Below are 15,227 nucleotides of genomic sequence, written 5' to 3'. Positions count from 1 at the left end.
ACTTGTTAATCTCAAGCCAAGTCTTCAGCACCCCTGCTTTGCTCTTTTGAGCACTGGTTGACTTTAATCTGAAGTGGGGGTGACACGCTCAATGAGGTCACAGCATTGTCTTGGTAGTGGCCAAGTTACTTAATAAATGACACTTTGCTCTTTTATGCCCCTCATCTTACCTTAATCAAAACTCCTCATGACCTTCCCCAGGAGGGAGATGCACAGAAGCCATCCCTTCATTCCGCAGGCCCTTACTATGCCCACTCTGTGCCAGGCATGGCTCCCACCCCTGGGGACAGCTCAAGCCTTTGGCTGGACTTGTCAGCAGAGTGGTTCTGCTAGAGACAGAGACAGAAAGAGGCTCGGAGAAGCCAATTCAGACGGGATCCAGGGGAGAGACACCCTCCCCCCACCCCCACCAGGTGGGAAAGATAGAACTCCACAGAGGTTAGGGATGGGAGAACATTCCAAAGTGCCCTATAGGAAGATCACTGTGGTGGAGGAAGAGGGTCTGAGGTGGTGTAACAGGTGATTGTGGCCGAGGCTGGGTGAGGAAGCCTGCAGTCCAGATGTGGTGCCTAGGTCCTGTGGCAGGCCCAGCTGGCTCTCTGCTGCTGCACTGCCCCAAGAAGGTTGTGTCTGTGATCAGACTCAAAGGTAGCGATCCCCCCTGAATCCCAGTCTCCCCTTAGCCCTGTGTTGGGAGAACATGGCTTGGATGAAGGAAGGGGTGTGGTGGGGGGAGCAAGTGTGTTTGCTGGCACCAGAATCGCAGCAGAAGCCAGGGCTGGAAAGTTTCCCAAGTATTTAGAAATTAAAATAATAAAAAGAAAGCAGAGCATATGGCGATTGTACAGTGCCGTCCGTCTTTAAAGAAAGGACATGACTTCCTCAGAATGCCCGGGGGAGCAGAGTTAGGGAGTGCACATGGGGCAAAGAAACTGGGTCTGGGGCACAGACATGGGGCAGACCTGATGCTCTGGGCTCTACTGGCCTAAGAGGCAGGGTTGTGAAAACCAGAGTAAAGACCTTGTGTTCCACCCTGCTTCATAAGAACCCATTCCTCCATAGTCTAGGAAATATTCACTGCCCAGTTCAAAGCTGAACCAGTCTTTAATTTTGCTCCACCCCTGTAGCCACCTTCGGAGCAGGTATTTGAGAACCAGCCCCTAGAACGTCCTCAAATCTAGCCTCTCCTCGTCGTTTGTTTTCCCAACCTCCAGCACAGTTCCTCTTGCTTGGCTAGGAGAAGCCACTCCTGTCTGGCCTCAGGATGTCCCACCCCACACCTCATCTACTTCCCTATGGCCATCAGCCCTTGCACAATCCAGGCCCCGCCCACTCCTAACCTCATTGCTCTTCCTTCTGTCCAACAAGCAGGCCGATATCATCACTGCTCCAGGACTTGTGCACATGCTTCTGATGACAGTGACACTCTTCTCCGGGGTTAGGGAGGGCTCTTGACTCAGGTCTCAACCCAAAGAGAATCCTCAGGGAAGTCTTCCTTGGACACTCATCCAAAAGGCCACCTCTCTAGTTACTTGTGGCCATGTTTAATTATTTCTCAGTACCTCTGTTGCTATGTGAACTGATTCTGACCTGTCTGTCCCCAACCTCTAAGTGACAGGTGGGCAGAACTCACAATGTCCCTATAATCATCAGGCTGAGTCATCTGTCACCTTAGCATGAATTAGGGACACTCCATCCTGGTGGTGGGTTGAGAACCCTCCAGGGAGTCCCCACCTCCAGTGCCTTCCTTCACCCACAGGCACAGCTAGCTGAAAGGTATAGACATCGGGCAAAGAGGGAGGCAGGTATCCTACTGCTCCTACTGGTGAGGGGACCTGGTCAGCTCTGAAGGCTCTGAGTACCTTGGCTTGGAGGAGCAAAGGCAGCAAGCACCAACATGGAGGAGGGGCCAGAGAAGGGGTGGAGGCTCCTCTTTGCAGCCCCTCCTCTCAGCACCGCCTCCCTTCTCCCCCCTTTTCTACTGTGTGCTGGCCTCCACAAGATGGATTTTCCTGGCTGTGCCAATCTTGCTGCCACCTGTTCGCGCTGTGCTAGAGCCAGCAAAGTGGCTCTGCTTCAAACCCAGAGCAGCTGGGAGAGCGGCTGCCAAACCTCCTTGTCCCCCGTACTCCCCTCCTTTGTTGCAGCTCTGGCTTCAAGTCATCCTGTCACCTGCTGGCAGCTGGACAGCCCCTTCTCTTCTGTGCTACAACCCCTGCAGACCTACCCAGCCCTTCCAGACAGTAGGTCCTAGTGACAGGCTACAGGAGGCTGTCACTTGTCCCTCACCACATAGTCTCCATACATGTCATATGCGCACAAACACATATGAACATACGTTCACACATGAACACACACCAGCACATGAAAATGTATGTGTATGCACATGTGTGCATATATACTCACAAAGGAATACACACATAACCACACATGTGCACACATGAATACATGCACATATATGTGTGTACACACATAAAAGCATATGAGAAGGCACATATATGCATGCACACACAGATACAAGTAAATGCATGCACATAACTGTTCACCAACACATGCGCGCACACACACACGTGGATGTGTTCACACACGAATGCACCTATGTGTGAGCAAGCACACATGCACCATCACCCAAACACATGCAGGTACATGTGAACAAGCATGCATGGATAAACACATATACATGTGCACAAATGAATACATATGTATGTGCATACATAGGTGCATATGCATGAAAATATGCCCATATACATACAGATACATAGGTCTTCAACTACCCATGTATGTACAAATACACACAAAGCATCCACAAACCTGTACATATACGCACACAAATTCATATATGCATATATTCATTCACTCACACAAACATACATATGTGGCAACATACAAATGAAAACATAGAAATGCTCATGCATGTAGGCACACATCAATGAGCTCAGACGCAGGCACATACAAACATGCAAATGCACATGAAAAAACATGCATATGCACACACATGAATAGTAACGGATGCCCACATAGACACATACCTCACACTTACACATTTAAAATGCACACACATTGACAAATGCATGCATACAAACTCACAAAGAAATACACACATGGGCATACATGTGAACACATGAATGCAGGCACATACATCTATGTATACATGTAAGTATATACTATGCACATGTGCAAATGTACACTCATACATACATGCACACAGGATATGCATTCTACATGAGCACACACACATATATTCATGTGTCTACACACAGACATATTCACAGATGTACATGCATGCGTGCATACACAAACACACAAATACACATACATGCACAAACACACATGCTCACACATATGTGCATGTAAAAACACATGCACACATACAAGGCATACAGATAAGCACAATGCTCATAAATGTACTTGTGTGTATGCATGCAATCACATGGCACATATATGTGAATACATTCCCACATACACCCATCCATATGCATACACCTATGCACACAAAATATATCCATACACATACAGGCTCTGTGACCTTGGTAAAGCCCCTCCGGACATTGGATTCCTCAGCTGCCCCCAGCAAAGTCTATGCCTGCTTAACCCACAATGTCACTGTGAAGAACAAACGGAGGGCCAGCGACTAAACTCCTTTGGGAACAGGCAGAGATATAATTAGACACGTGCGTGGGCTGGAGAAATGCAAACTGTGAAGTGCTGTGAGGCCCAGAAGCTGCTTTTGCTGGGTTCTTGCATGTGCATGCCTGGCCTCGGGAGAAGGAGGTAGGCTGAGTTTGTCTCTGAACCGCTGGCTCCAGCCCGGAGCATGTGATGGCTGAGAGACAGACACATGAGAAGATAGAGCAAGACAGGAAGACAGACAAATAAACACAGATAAAATAGCCTGCAAGGCGATGGCTCTCCTTATGGGAACAGACAAGAATTCGAGGCAGCCAGTTCCCTGTAGCTCTGGGCTTGCCTCTCCTCCAGAAGGTTCTTTCCAGGGCTTCCTCTCCCTCCCTCCTTTCTCACCACCTTTTAACATGTACTTATATGCATGTGAACCTGTGGACACATACACACATGTGCCATGGGGTTGGGTTGGGAGAAAGGATCTCCTTGGATCACAATCCTGGAGATAGTGGCTCCAGCACCTCTGTGGGGGGCAGTGGGGACAGTGGCTCCAAAGATTGCTAATCCCCGGGGATGACTCAATACATGGAAGCTGTAGCCAGTGTGGGAAGCCACAGTGTCCACACAAGCCTGTCTATGTACTCTCCTGGTGCTCAAAGCTGCTCATGGACGTCTGCAGGTGAGCAACCTGCTCAGGGGCACAGGGTGGACTCTTGGTACCTGCCACACATCCTCCCACACCCACCAGATGGCTCTTTATGGAGGGAACATTCCATCTGTCTCTGCCCCATCTGCTGCCCCCTTCCATGGCTTCCCCCGGCACCTGTAATAAAATGTACGTATGGCTTTCATGGGCCCACAGTCTTTTTTCTTCCCAGTTTCCAACCTCACACCCCGTTGCTCCTCTCTCTCAGAGTTCTTCCACACCAGCTTGTGGTTCCTTTGAGGTTCCACCACAGGCCCTTTGCATGTACAGTGATCGCTGCCAATGAGACCCAGCTTCAGCTCCATTTGAGTTACAAGCCCCTCAGTTACCATCATTACTAAGTAGCAGCAGCTAGACAGGTTACGTTAGGGTGTCAATCATACTGCACCCCTGTGCTGGCTCCATATAGCTCTGGGGGACAAGCCTAGAACTCTGGAGATCTGGCCCCTGGCCCCTAACACCTCACAGATTCCACCCCCATCCCCTCCCACCAGCTCCACATGACCCACCGAAGCCCAGCCTCAGCCTCAGCTTTTGTAATTTTGTAACAGCCTGTAACAGCCAGAACTGGATCCCCACAAGCGGAGATGCTTCACACTTGCTGTTACCTCCACATGGGTGTTTTCCCCAAGGTCTCTGTCTCTGCTGAAACAGCAGCACTTTCTCAGACGTTGTTCCCCTCACATCACGCTCCCGCCACACGCCTCTCTCCTATCTTGCCCATTTCTTTACAATCTGGAATTAGTTTATGCTTCTCATCCATCCCTTTGCCTGTGTCTCCACTGGAACACTCTGTTCCAAGAAAACAGACTCTATACCCAGCATAGACGCCATGGGCAGGTGAGAAACGCACGCTGAACACTCCTTATCGGGAATACTTGGGACCACAACTGTTTCAGATTTTGGAAATTCGTCTCAAATTTTGGATTATTTGTACAGATATAATGAGCTGTCTTGGGGTTAGACACAAGACTAAACACGGAATTCATTTAGATTTACCTAGGCACCTGATACACAGTGCCTGAAGGTAATTTTATGCAATATTTTACATAATTTAAAGCATGAAACAAAGTTTCATGCGTGGAATTTTCACAGTACAGTCATGCTGATGCATGAGAAGTTTTGCATTTTGGAGCATTTTAGATTTCAGGTTTCAGATTTAGGGTGCTCAACTGGGACTTGAATGAAACAGGAGAGTGGCTAGCAGATGGGTGGGTGTTGGCCTGGGGGAAGAGAGGAGGTCGGTGTGCTTGTGGGCATGTGCAAGAGGAGTGGACAGGGCTCTGATGGAGATGTGGCCTGCCCAAGAGAGCACAGCTGGCACCAGCAGCAGGCTGGGCTGAGCCCATGGCCTCCTCCTGTCTTCATTCTCTCTCTGGCTTCTTGCGTTTGTTTCCTTTTTTTCTTTGTGTGTAAATGTGCACGCTGTCATTTCTTCTAGACTAGAAATCGACTTGAGAATCTGGTAGCTGATAATGCTCCAGACTGCAGCTGCCACGCTGCAGCCTCCGTGTGACTTCCTCTGGTTGCTAAACTCGCTCAATTTCAGACCCTATCTAACTAGCCATTAGGGGTTGGTGAACCTATGTCCCCTGCCTAGGCACAGTGCCGACACATCAGCAGGGTCACCTGAACTGCTGTCAGAGCTGAGAGATCAGTGGTCCTTCTTTCTGGCAAGGTACCAGATGAGCTGGGCATCTTTTTCCCATCCAGAAGCCCCCAGAAGAAAGGTCAGCGGGGCCCCTCCAGCACCAGCCTTCGAGAACTCTGTGTTTGAGCCAAGCTCTATCAAGGGGGTGGGAGCAGGTACCTCAGGGACATCCTTACACATGACCAGCACTGTATGGGGATGGTACTGAGGAGGGGAGGAACACTGCCATGGCCTGGCCCATGCTTACCACTGAGCACTAGAAGAGAGGAAGGAGCAGGCGCAGAGAGGAGGCGTTGAGTGGAGGGAATACCTTGCATCAGGCTCCAGGCCATTCTTAGCACAGCCTCCTCAGGTCAATGGAGGCTCTTGCCCACTTCTGGAGAATTCCATGTTGGTGAAATCAGATTGAAGAACATATCGGGTGTACATATCTTTGTTGAGTGATGAGGGGTGGAGAGAGCGGCATGAAGGAGGAAGGCAATGGTAAGATAACTAAGGGCCGACTAGGGAAGCCTCCTGGAGAGCCATGTCCACACTTGCACGTGCGGGGAGAAGGCTGAGCCAGTCTTCCACCTCAGGCTTTTCCTGGAGAAAGCCTGAGATCAGACAGATTTCCTCCTTCTCTTCCTCCTCCTTCTTTTCCTCTTTCTCCTTTGCCTCTTCCTCTTCTCCCTCTTCTTCCTCTTCCTCTTCTACCTTCTCTTCCTCCTCCTTTTCCTTCTCTTCCTCCTCCTCTTCCTCTTCTCTCTCTTCTTCCTTTTCCTCTTTCTCCTCCTTTCTCCTCCTCCTTCTCCTCCTCTTTTTCCTCTTCCTCCTCCTCTTCATCTTCCTCTTTGTTCTCTTCTCCCTCCTCTTCCTTCTCTTCATCTCATACAAAACAAAGTTAAATATGTAAAATTTAAAATCTATTTTTAAAGATACTTGCTGAGGGTATGATTTTTGCATGTGAGGGCTAGATCTAACAGAGGTGGTCTTCAAAGGAAGTGGCAAGCAGGTCCAGATCAGTTTATAAGAGGGTCTAGCTGACATGGGAGACCTGGAAGACCTCAATGCCTGCCTTAGACCTAGGAAGACAGAGCCTGAAGGACTCTTCACCTTGTTGAATTCCCTGGCACATAGCACCCAAGTTGTCTCTTCAGGCCTGATGCTTCTTGAAGCTGCTTCCAAGATTCCACCCTCAGGAGGACCCAGGGATTTGTTCAGGAACTTGAAGAGCAAGAAGGGAAGGAGCCAGCCACAGGGGGAGCATTATGCTTGGCTGATCCCATAATGCCCAGCAGAGTGACAGCACCCACATGCTCCCGCGAGGGGGTTATTTTATTAACCAGATCGATTAAGCATCTCTCCTTCTAATTACTAGTTTAATTAACCTTGGCACACAGTATGCGCCAGCCCTCAAGGGGCTGAGTCAGACTGCTGTGCTGGGCGAGCATCGATGCTCTGCTTTGTGCTGCTGGGTTTGGCTGGCCCTCAGGGGCCTGGGAAGCAGGGGTTGAGGGTCAAGTGTTGGGAGCATGCGGGAGGTGTAGAGTGAAAAGTGGAGAGGAGGCACTGGGGACCTTTCTAGAGGATCGTTGCATGGGTACTGGATTCCAACAGGGGACTCCGAAATGCTCAACTTGAGTGATCTGGGCAGGTCACAGCCAAGTCAGCCTGAGTGGTCCCACTTGGTTGATTTGCTCCACAGGAAGTCTGGGATCCAGAAAGCTTGGGTTCAGCTGCCAAGGGCTGGAGGGGTGGTAGAGGGCTGCCTTGGCCTTTTCATCTGTGAAATGAGCATGAAGCTCCCCAGGTCACGGGCAAGGTGTACTGCTTAATTAAGAGGGCTGGCTGAAGTTGCGGGATTCCACAGGCTACATCCACCCGTTTGTTTACTGCTTCAGCTTGTATTTCTTGAGGCTTACTGCATTGTGGCAAGCAGAATATGGAGGCTAAGCTCTCTGAGGGCCCATGTCATTGTCCCTGTGTGTGTACGTACACCCCTCCCCGCTCTCTGCCCTCTCTACCCGCACTGACATACACCTCCCAGATGCTGCATCTGTATGCCCGCATGGGGTATCCCTTCCTCCTTCACAGCCATGGGGGTGCAGTCATCCCAGAAGACCTCCCCACACACACATGTGCACAGTGACCACATGTGAAGACAGCTGCATGGCTCCTCTGTTCATGAGTGGCCAGAGGCCAGCAGCACCACTCACAGAATGCAGCAGGAAACAGCCTACAGCCCCTGGTAGCTGGGCTTTATATATTTATTTGTTTAGAGCTTATTAAAATCCTAACCCAGTCTCCTCTTCACAATGGCAGTGCTGTTGGAGTCTCCTGATGCCTGTGTGGGCTGCAGACGAGTATATCTGCATATGTGTGAGGGAGGTGTGTGTGTGTGTGTGTTTGTGTGATGTGTGTATTTATATCCAGCTATGATTACCAGTATATTTGCGAATCCATGTGCTCATCTGTGCACACCAGGGTGTGGGCTGTGTGTGTGTGTATGTATGGGTGTGTGATCCTGGGTGTGGGTTGGGCTGTTGTGTTTATTTATGTGTGTGTCATTAGTCATGGGCATGAGTAGTGTGTCTCGTACATCTTCACCCCTGTCAGTGGTGAGCGTGTTTTTCAGTCTGTTTTTCTTGTCACCCCACAAGGAACCTTTGTAGATTGTTTTTCCCTAACCATGTCTGAAATGTCAATATGCAGTGCATTGTGTATCTGTTTTGCATAGCTTGTATATCTGTGCATTTAAAAAGGAGACTTTTCCTACCCTCCATGAGCTGCCTTCCTCCTTGTCTTAGTTAGGGTTTTACTGCTGTGAACAGACACCATGACCAAGGCAACTCTTATAAGGACAACATTTAATTGGGGCTGGCTTACAGGTTCAGAGGTTCAGTTCATTATCATCAAGGCGGGAACATGGCAGCATCCAGGCAGGCATGGTGCAGGAGGAGCTGAGAGTTCTACATCTTCATCTGTAGGCTGCTAGCAGAATACTGGCTTCTAGGCAGCTAGGACTAGGATATTAAAGCCCACACCCACAGTGACACACCTCCTCCAATAAGGCCACACCTCCTAATAGTGCCACTCCCTGGCCCAACCATAGTCAAACCATCACACTCCTTGAGGGTTGGACCATGCTATTGGAGTTCCCACTGCAAGGCACATGGCTTCCTCTTCCCTTCCTACCTGTGTGAGTGCAGGGTCCCAAGTCTCCAGGGCCCACCAGAGACCTGTCAACATGGATTTCTGTGGGAGGAGTGGATCTTGTGGGAGGGGGACAGTTAGAATACATTGTATGCCTGTATGAACTTCTCAAAGGATTAATACAAATATTTTATATTAAAAACAAAAAGCAAAGGCTTCTAAAAACAAACAACCCAAAGTGTCCAGTGGTTTCTGGACCCTTCCCTCAACATCCAATCAGAAGACTTGAGGAAAACCAGAAACCCAGATTCTACAAGTTTCTGTGTTGTTCTGAAGGGAGAGCTCTGGTACTTCCATGAAAGGATCATCCAGTCTGAGTAGAGAGCATCTGCCTGGAGTCACCCGAGAATGTGGATGTCAGCCATAAAAGTTGAGGCCTCATTCTTAGGACCTCTGTCTACACCAGCACTGCCTCTGTGAAGTGGGGGCTGCCCAAATTAAGTTGCTGACTAGACAGAGTTCTTCTCCTGCCTAAAGACACATGGAACATAGAAGAGATGTGTCCCCCAAACCAAGACACATTGGTGGATTCAGGGACAGACACTGACCCAGGCATCTGGAGTCCCACTTCTATCTTTTGGATAAGACAATGGATGTCCTTTGTGCTGACACAAGTCTTGCTTCTGCAAACCCTAGTCTCTGCCCAGCTCTAGGGACACAGTCCGGCACAAGGACAGGTGATAGGAGCTGTCCTCCACTCTGCCTCCCAGACTAGCCTGGAGATTGCAGTAGGGGCCTCTGACCTCTGCTGAAAGTTTCCAAGGACCTGGCAGCAAAACCAATCCAAATAGAAGAGCCCTACCTGGCCTGTCGGAGAGAAAAGCAGTGTGTTTGGAAGACTGGAGCAGTGCCAAGCTTCAGGCCTGGGTGTCTGAGTGATCAGAGCACAGGGGACCGATTGATGCAGTGTGGGCAGAACTCCAGCACAGGCTGATGGGAGCCTGGAAGAGGGAGGGAGCATCGAGGAGCCCAGGAGTGTGTTGGCTAGGCTGAGAGCAGAGGTGTCTGTGAGGGAATGGCTGTGTGCAAGGGAAACATGAGGTGTATGTGAATGAAAGATGGAGGAGGGGATGAAGGGGAGCAGAAAGTGGTGCTGTGGTCAGAGAGTGAGAAAGGCATCCTCTTCCTTCTCTTAAGCTTGTAAAGCATCAGAGCATCTTGCTAATTGTTCATCTCCCTGAGACGCTAATGAAATTATTTCTGCAAAATACTCATCAGGTCATCTGCAGAGGGCAAGGTGCCAAGCTTCAGCTCTGTCCAATTCCCCTCCTCCTTTCGGGTGCTTCCTGCCCCCTCCTTTTTACATGGGCCTCTCAGCATGGAGTTGCTCACCTCCAAACCTGCCTGAAAGTGCCCAGTGGGGAAGCTGGAAATTAAGCCTCTGTAGCCAGGGAAACCTTAGAGACTCAAATTCCATGGGTGTTGTAGGGGTAGGAAAGATTGTCTTTGTGTGCACGTGTGCATGTGTGTGCATGCATGCGTGTGCACGCACGTATGCATGGGCATATGTGTGTGCATGCATGAGTGTGTGAGTGTATGTGTTTGTGTGCATGTGTGTGTACATGCATGTGTGTGTGTGTGTTCGCACACACGAGTAATAACTCATGCACCTTAGGACCGTGTGTAATAAAACCATTAGTTAGACTCAGAAAATGTTTCTAGAGCAACCACAGGTTTGAATTTTTTAAAGATAAGGAGCATCAGGCAAGCTGTGCCCTCTCTGAGGCTCAACGTCTACTTTGCCAGGATTGTGAGAATTCAAAGAAACCAGACAAGGCACAGAGTCTTGAACGAGCTGGGTGCTGTCCTTGGTCCTGGAACCTCCATTGGAAGAGCATCCACGGTCTGTGCTAAAGTATTGACTGCTAGTTTCCTTTCTATTGTTGTGATAGTGTGAACCACCGTGCCCAGTTTACAACAGACTTTTTTATAAAGGATAATGTCTTCTTTTTTGGAAACAGGGTCTCATGCATCCTAGGGTAACCTCAAACTCACTGTATAGCTGGGAAGGTCCGTGGATCCTTCTGCCTCCACCTCATCAGTGCTGGGATTACAGGTACCTGATACCTACCTGGTTATGCAGTGTTAGAGCTTTGAGCATGCTCACCATGCAACTCACTGACTGAGATACCAGCCATTATAAAGGCTAATTATATATCATTCTTTCTAAAGCAAATGACAGAAACCCAAATGAACTTACAATCAAAACAGGGACATACTGGCTGAGAGAAAGAAGGGTCCAGGGGTGTTCCTTGTAGCTCCAGAAACTCTTTGGATGACACAGCATAGTTGTGGGGCTCTCTTCACGCTTGTCTTCTCTGTCCATGCCTCAGCCTCAGGCATGTCTGCTCATACAACCAGAGCTTCGCGTTCAGACCATGTCCATGAAGAAAGTTACCATTTAGTTCCAACAAAAGTTCCAGAAATGAGCCTCAGTGAATGGACTCAGATCAGTTCCTACTCCATGTCTGTCTCTGTAGTTCATAGGATCTTGGGTGTTGATCAGAAAGATAAAAGTTTGTTCCATATTTTGGAGCTGGGGCGGGTAGAGCACATGAACTGAGGGCAGAGGGGGTGGCCCATCATATGAAACAAGGGTGCTTCCAGGGGATGGAAGCTGGGTTCTAAGCAGTGGGCAAATGTGAAATGTAATCTACAGGACAGCGAAGTCAGAAGCTGAACTAAGTGAAACATTCTCCTAAAGGGAAACCTGCAGGGTAGTCTTGAGTGGAGAGCTGCCTGGCTGTGTCCCCACCTCTGCCTTCTAAGCCTTCTCAGCAAGGACATGGCTGAAAGTCTATGATTTCCCAGACTCATCTGGGAATGATGAGATTCTGAATAGTAAGGACCCTGTCTGATGGCACTCACATCCCAAGAGAGCTCCACGTGGAAGGAGGCATCAGAGGCACAGTGTGGAATACAGTTATGATGGACTGAAGTGTCTAACTACAGGAGATAGACAGGCAGCCAAGGGGGAGATGAGAGGGCTCTGGTGGTTGGCAGTGCCTATGGCAAAGGCCAGGGCAGCATCCTTTGTTGCTGTAGTAGTTAGAACAATTAGCAGAAGGTAGGGGGTTCAGATACCTAGGTGCCCCTACACACTCTAAGTCAGAATCAGAGTAGGGAAGGGCCTAGGCATCTGCATTTTGCCTAGCATCATGGCACATCTCCATGTGAAAGATGACCTTACCACGAGCTCTGAGCTCCCCTCCAGTGGTCATTAGGAGTGTGATGTCTGTGGCCAAGAGCTGATTGGAACACCTCTGCATATCAGACTGTGTGAGCAGGAGCCATGCAGACACCCTGCAGATGTCTTGAGAGCATCTGCAGTGTGAGGTGAGGGGAGGGTGGTCCAAGTGACCAGGCCAGGGCCCCAAACCCTACTGTCACACTAGCAGCTAAGGTGGAAACATGTGGCCTGGTGGAGAAAGATCTACCCTTCATCTTTCAAAATAACAGACATAAAGGAGGAGGGCATGATGGGTGGTCCTAGATGGGTGGCCAATGAGGGGGTAGATTCTTGCTCCTTACAGAAGAGGCATTTCTGGCCCGTTGAGTGGTTCAGGTGAAATCTGTGTCCTGACCCTAGACTATTAAAAGGGAAGTCTGTTGACTCTCCCCTCCCCTAAGGGATGCTGGTCCCACTGGCCTCTGAGGGCAGAGGTCGAGGCTCACACTCTGGGCCTCAGTCTTAGCAAATGGAGGGCAAAGGAGGATAGGGATGTTCAGAGCCCTCCTCCCATCAAGCCATCCTACCTGAGCATAAGACAAGCCCTTCCCTGGAAGCCCTACAACCTGGATTCAGAAACAGAAGGCAGGGGTGACACTGGCAAAGCTATCTCTCCTCTTTCTCTTGGCTTGTCTGAGTGCTACTTAGAAGGGGACAGCTGAGGTGGGGTCTCAGTGACTTAAAGGAGCTTGCCAGTGTAACCGGCAAAGGATAAAGTGTTGGAGGGAGAAAGGCAAATGGGAGAGCCTGGTATGAAGGAACAGCTTGGCTTCTGGGAGAACGGGCCTAGGCACAGCTGCAGATGTGGGCTGCAGTAAGATCCCACCCCATGGTCGGGCTGTGCTGCAGTAAGACCCCCCCACACACCCCAACAACACATACACAGGCAGGCAGTGCATATTACTGATCACTGTTCACTGGCTTCAGCGCTGCCCTCGTGCTCTCTCAGGTAGGGTCCTGGTTGTGGGTAAGAGTAGCAGGTCCTCTCTCAGGCCGAGGCACTGATTGCTGTCAGGTGTTTCTTTAAAGTTCTTGTTTCTCATCTCCTTGGTAGCCTGGGCCCTTGAGTGAATATGACCAGGAACAGAAGAGCCAGGATGGACAAATGAGAAATAAATCTTTGTTGATTAAAGCCACTGATACTTTGGGGACCATTTGTTACCATGACAAAACCTATTCTGACTGCTACACAGGCCTCGCTGCTCTAGATGAAAAGAGAGGGGCCGAGAACTGAGAAGAAAAGAGAATTCCCCAATTCTAATCCCCAAACAGAAGCCTTATATAGAAGAAAGGTATGGACCACGGGCCCAGAAATCAAACCTCCTGGGGCCCCTTTCAGCCAGCTTAGCAGTTCTAGGATAAGGTTCGTCTTTGCCCAACTCTCAGTTGCCTCATCTGTATAAAGTGGAAATATTGATCAAATGGGGTTCCATGTACTGCTTAGAGCAAACTACAGGACGGAGGCAAGGGCAGAGCACTATTCAATAAACACAGCAAGCCTTCCTCGCATACACCATGCCCTAATCGCCAACCGCCTCCCTTCAGTGTCCAAACCCTAGCCCTCAACATTTCTTCCACACTGTGAACTCAAATCCAGATCCAGGAGAGCACTGTAGGGTTATTACTAAGATACATGAGAATGCCTGGCACACAACAAACTGCTTACACACACACACACACACACACTCCGGAGCAGCCGGTAGATTAGAAAGCTCCACTCTCTAATGTGTACATATAAAAAGCTGAAGCTGACGCTGGGGAGTATGGTCATCAGGGTAAAAGGGGTTTTAAATCCACACATGTATTAAAAATCAATTTTCGGGCCACCAAGATGGCTCGGTGAATAATGGGGTTTGCTGCCAAGTCTTACATCCGGAGTCTCACATAAGAAGGAGAGGAATGACTCTCACAAGCTGTCTTCTGGCTTCTTCACAGGCACTGTGTAATGCACTCACGTGCACACACACAAACACATATCTTTAAAAAAAATTAAATCATCTCCCAAGACAATGGTTTCTATTGAAAATTGGAAAACAAAGACAACTGGGGCCCCTGCTTCCCCCACCACAGGCACCTGCAACGAGAGAGCCATTTAGATATGATCCTGTGTCCTGTCTCCCTACCTGCCTGGCTCTGAGGTCCAAGATCACGCACACCTGGAGCTTTGGCTGCGAACAGATATATGCTCACACATGTATACATATGCATATATACACATATGTACATATATGAAAGAGCAGAAGAAGGCAAAACATTCTTCATAACCTTCTCTATAAAAAGTGGAAAACAAAAGACAGACCGAGAGAGGGCCTCGTGTCTCAAGAAATACAGGAGAGCTCATATCTCTTTGTGGAAGCCAGGACCATTCTTATACCGTCTGGCCTGCAGCACAAATTTATATTATCGATCGGCGCTGGAGGCGTTTGAGTTTGTGACCGTCTTCACCCTTCTCATTCTCCTCCTGGCCAGGAGTGGGACCCTCTCTTTCAGATCCCTCGCCCTGTGCACACTAAGAGCGTTTATTTTCCTTCTCTAGGGCAGTCTTCTGTTTATTTTAACCAGCGTAGGGAATGGGGGTGGGGAATAGGAGATTCTTCAGCGGTCATTGTGCAGGATCCAGAGACGCCCGTGACTTGCCCAAGGTCACAGAGCCAGAAGACTAAGGCACTTCGATTCTACCCCAGGAGTTTGTAGCTCCCCAAGCCCTTCTGCATCACGCCCACGTCTCCAGCGCCGCGCGCGCTCGGGGCGCAAACAACACCACGCGCCTTACAGGCTGCGCTGCGCCCTAAGGTTGTTTTCTTTGGGCCAACGGCGTGGAGGGA

This window comes from Arvicanthis niloticus, chromosome 8 (genome assembly GCF_011762505.2).
Source record: "Arvicanthis niloticus isolate mArvNil1 chromosome 8, mArvNil1.pat.X, whole genome shotgun sequence".
In the NCBI taxonomy this organism is placed as follows: Eukaryota; Metazoa; Chordata; class Mammalia; order Rodentia; family Muridae; genus Arvicanthis; species Arvicanthis niloticus.
This window is presented reverse-complemented; position numbering follows the sequence as displayed.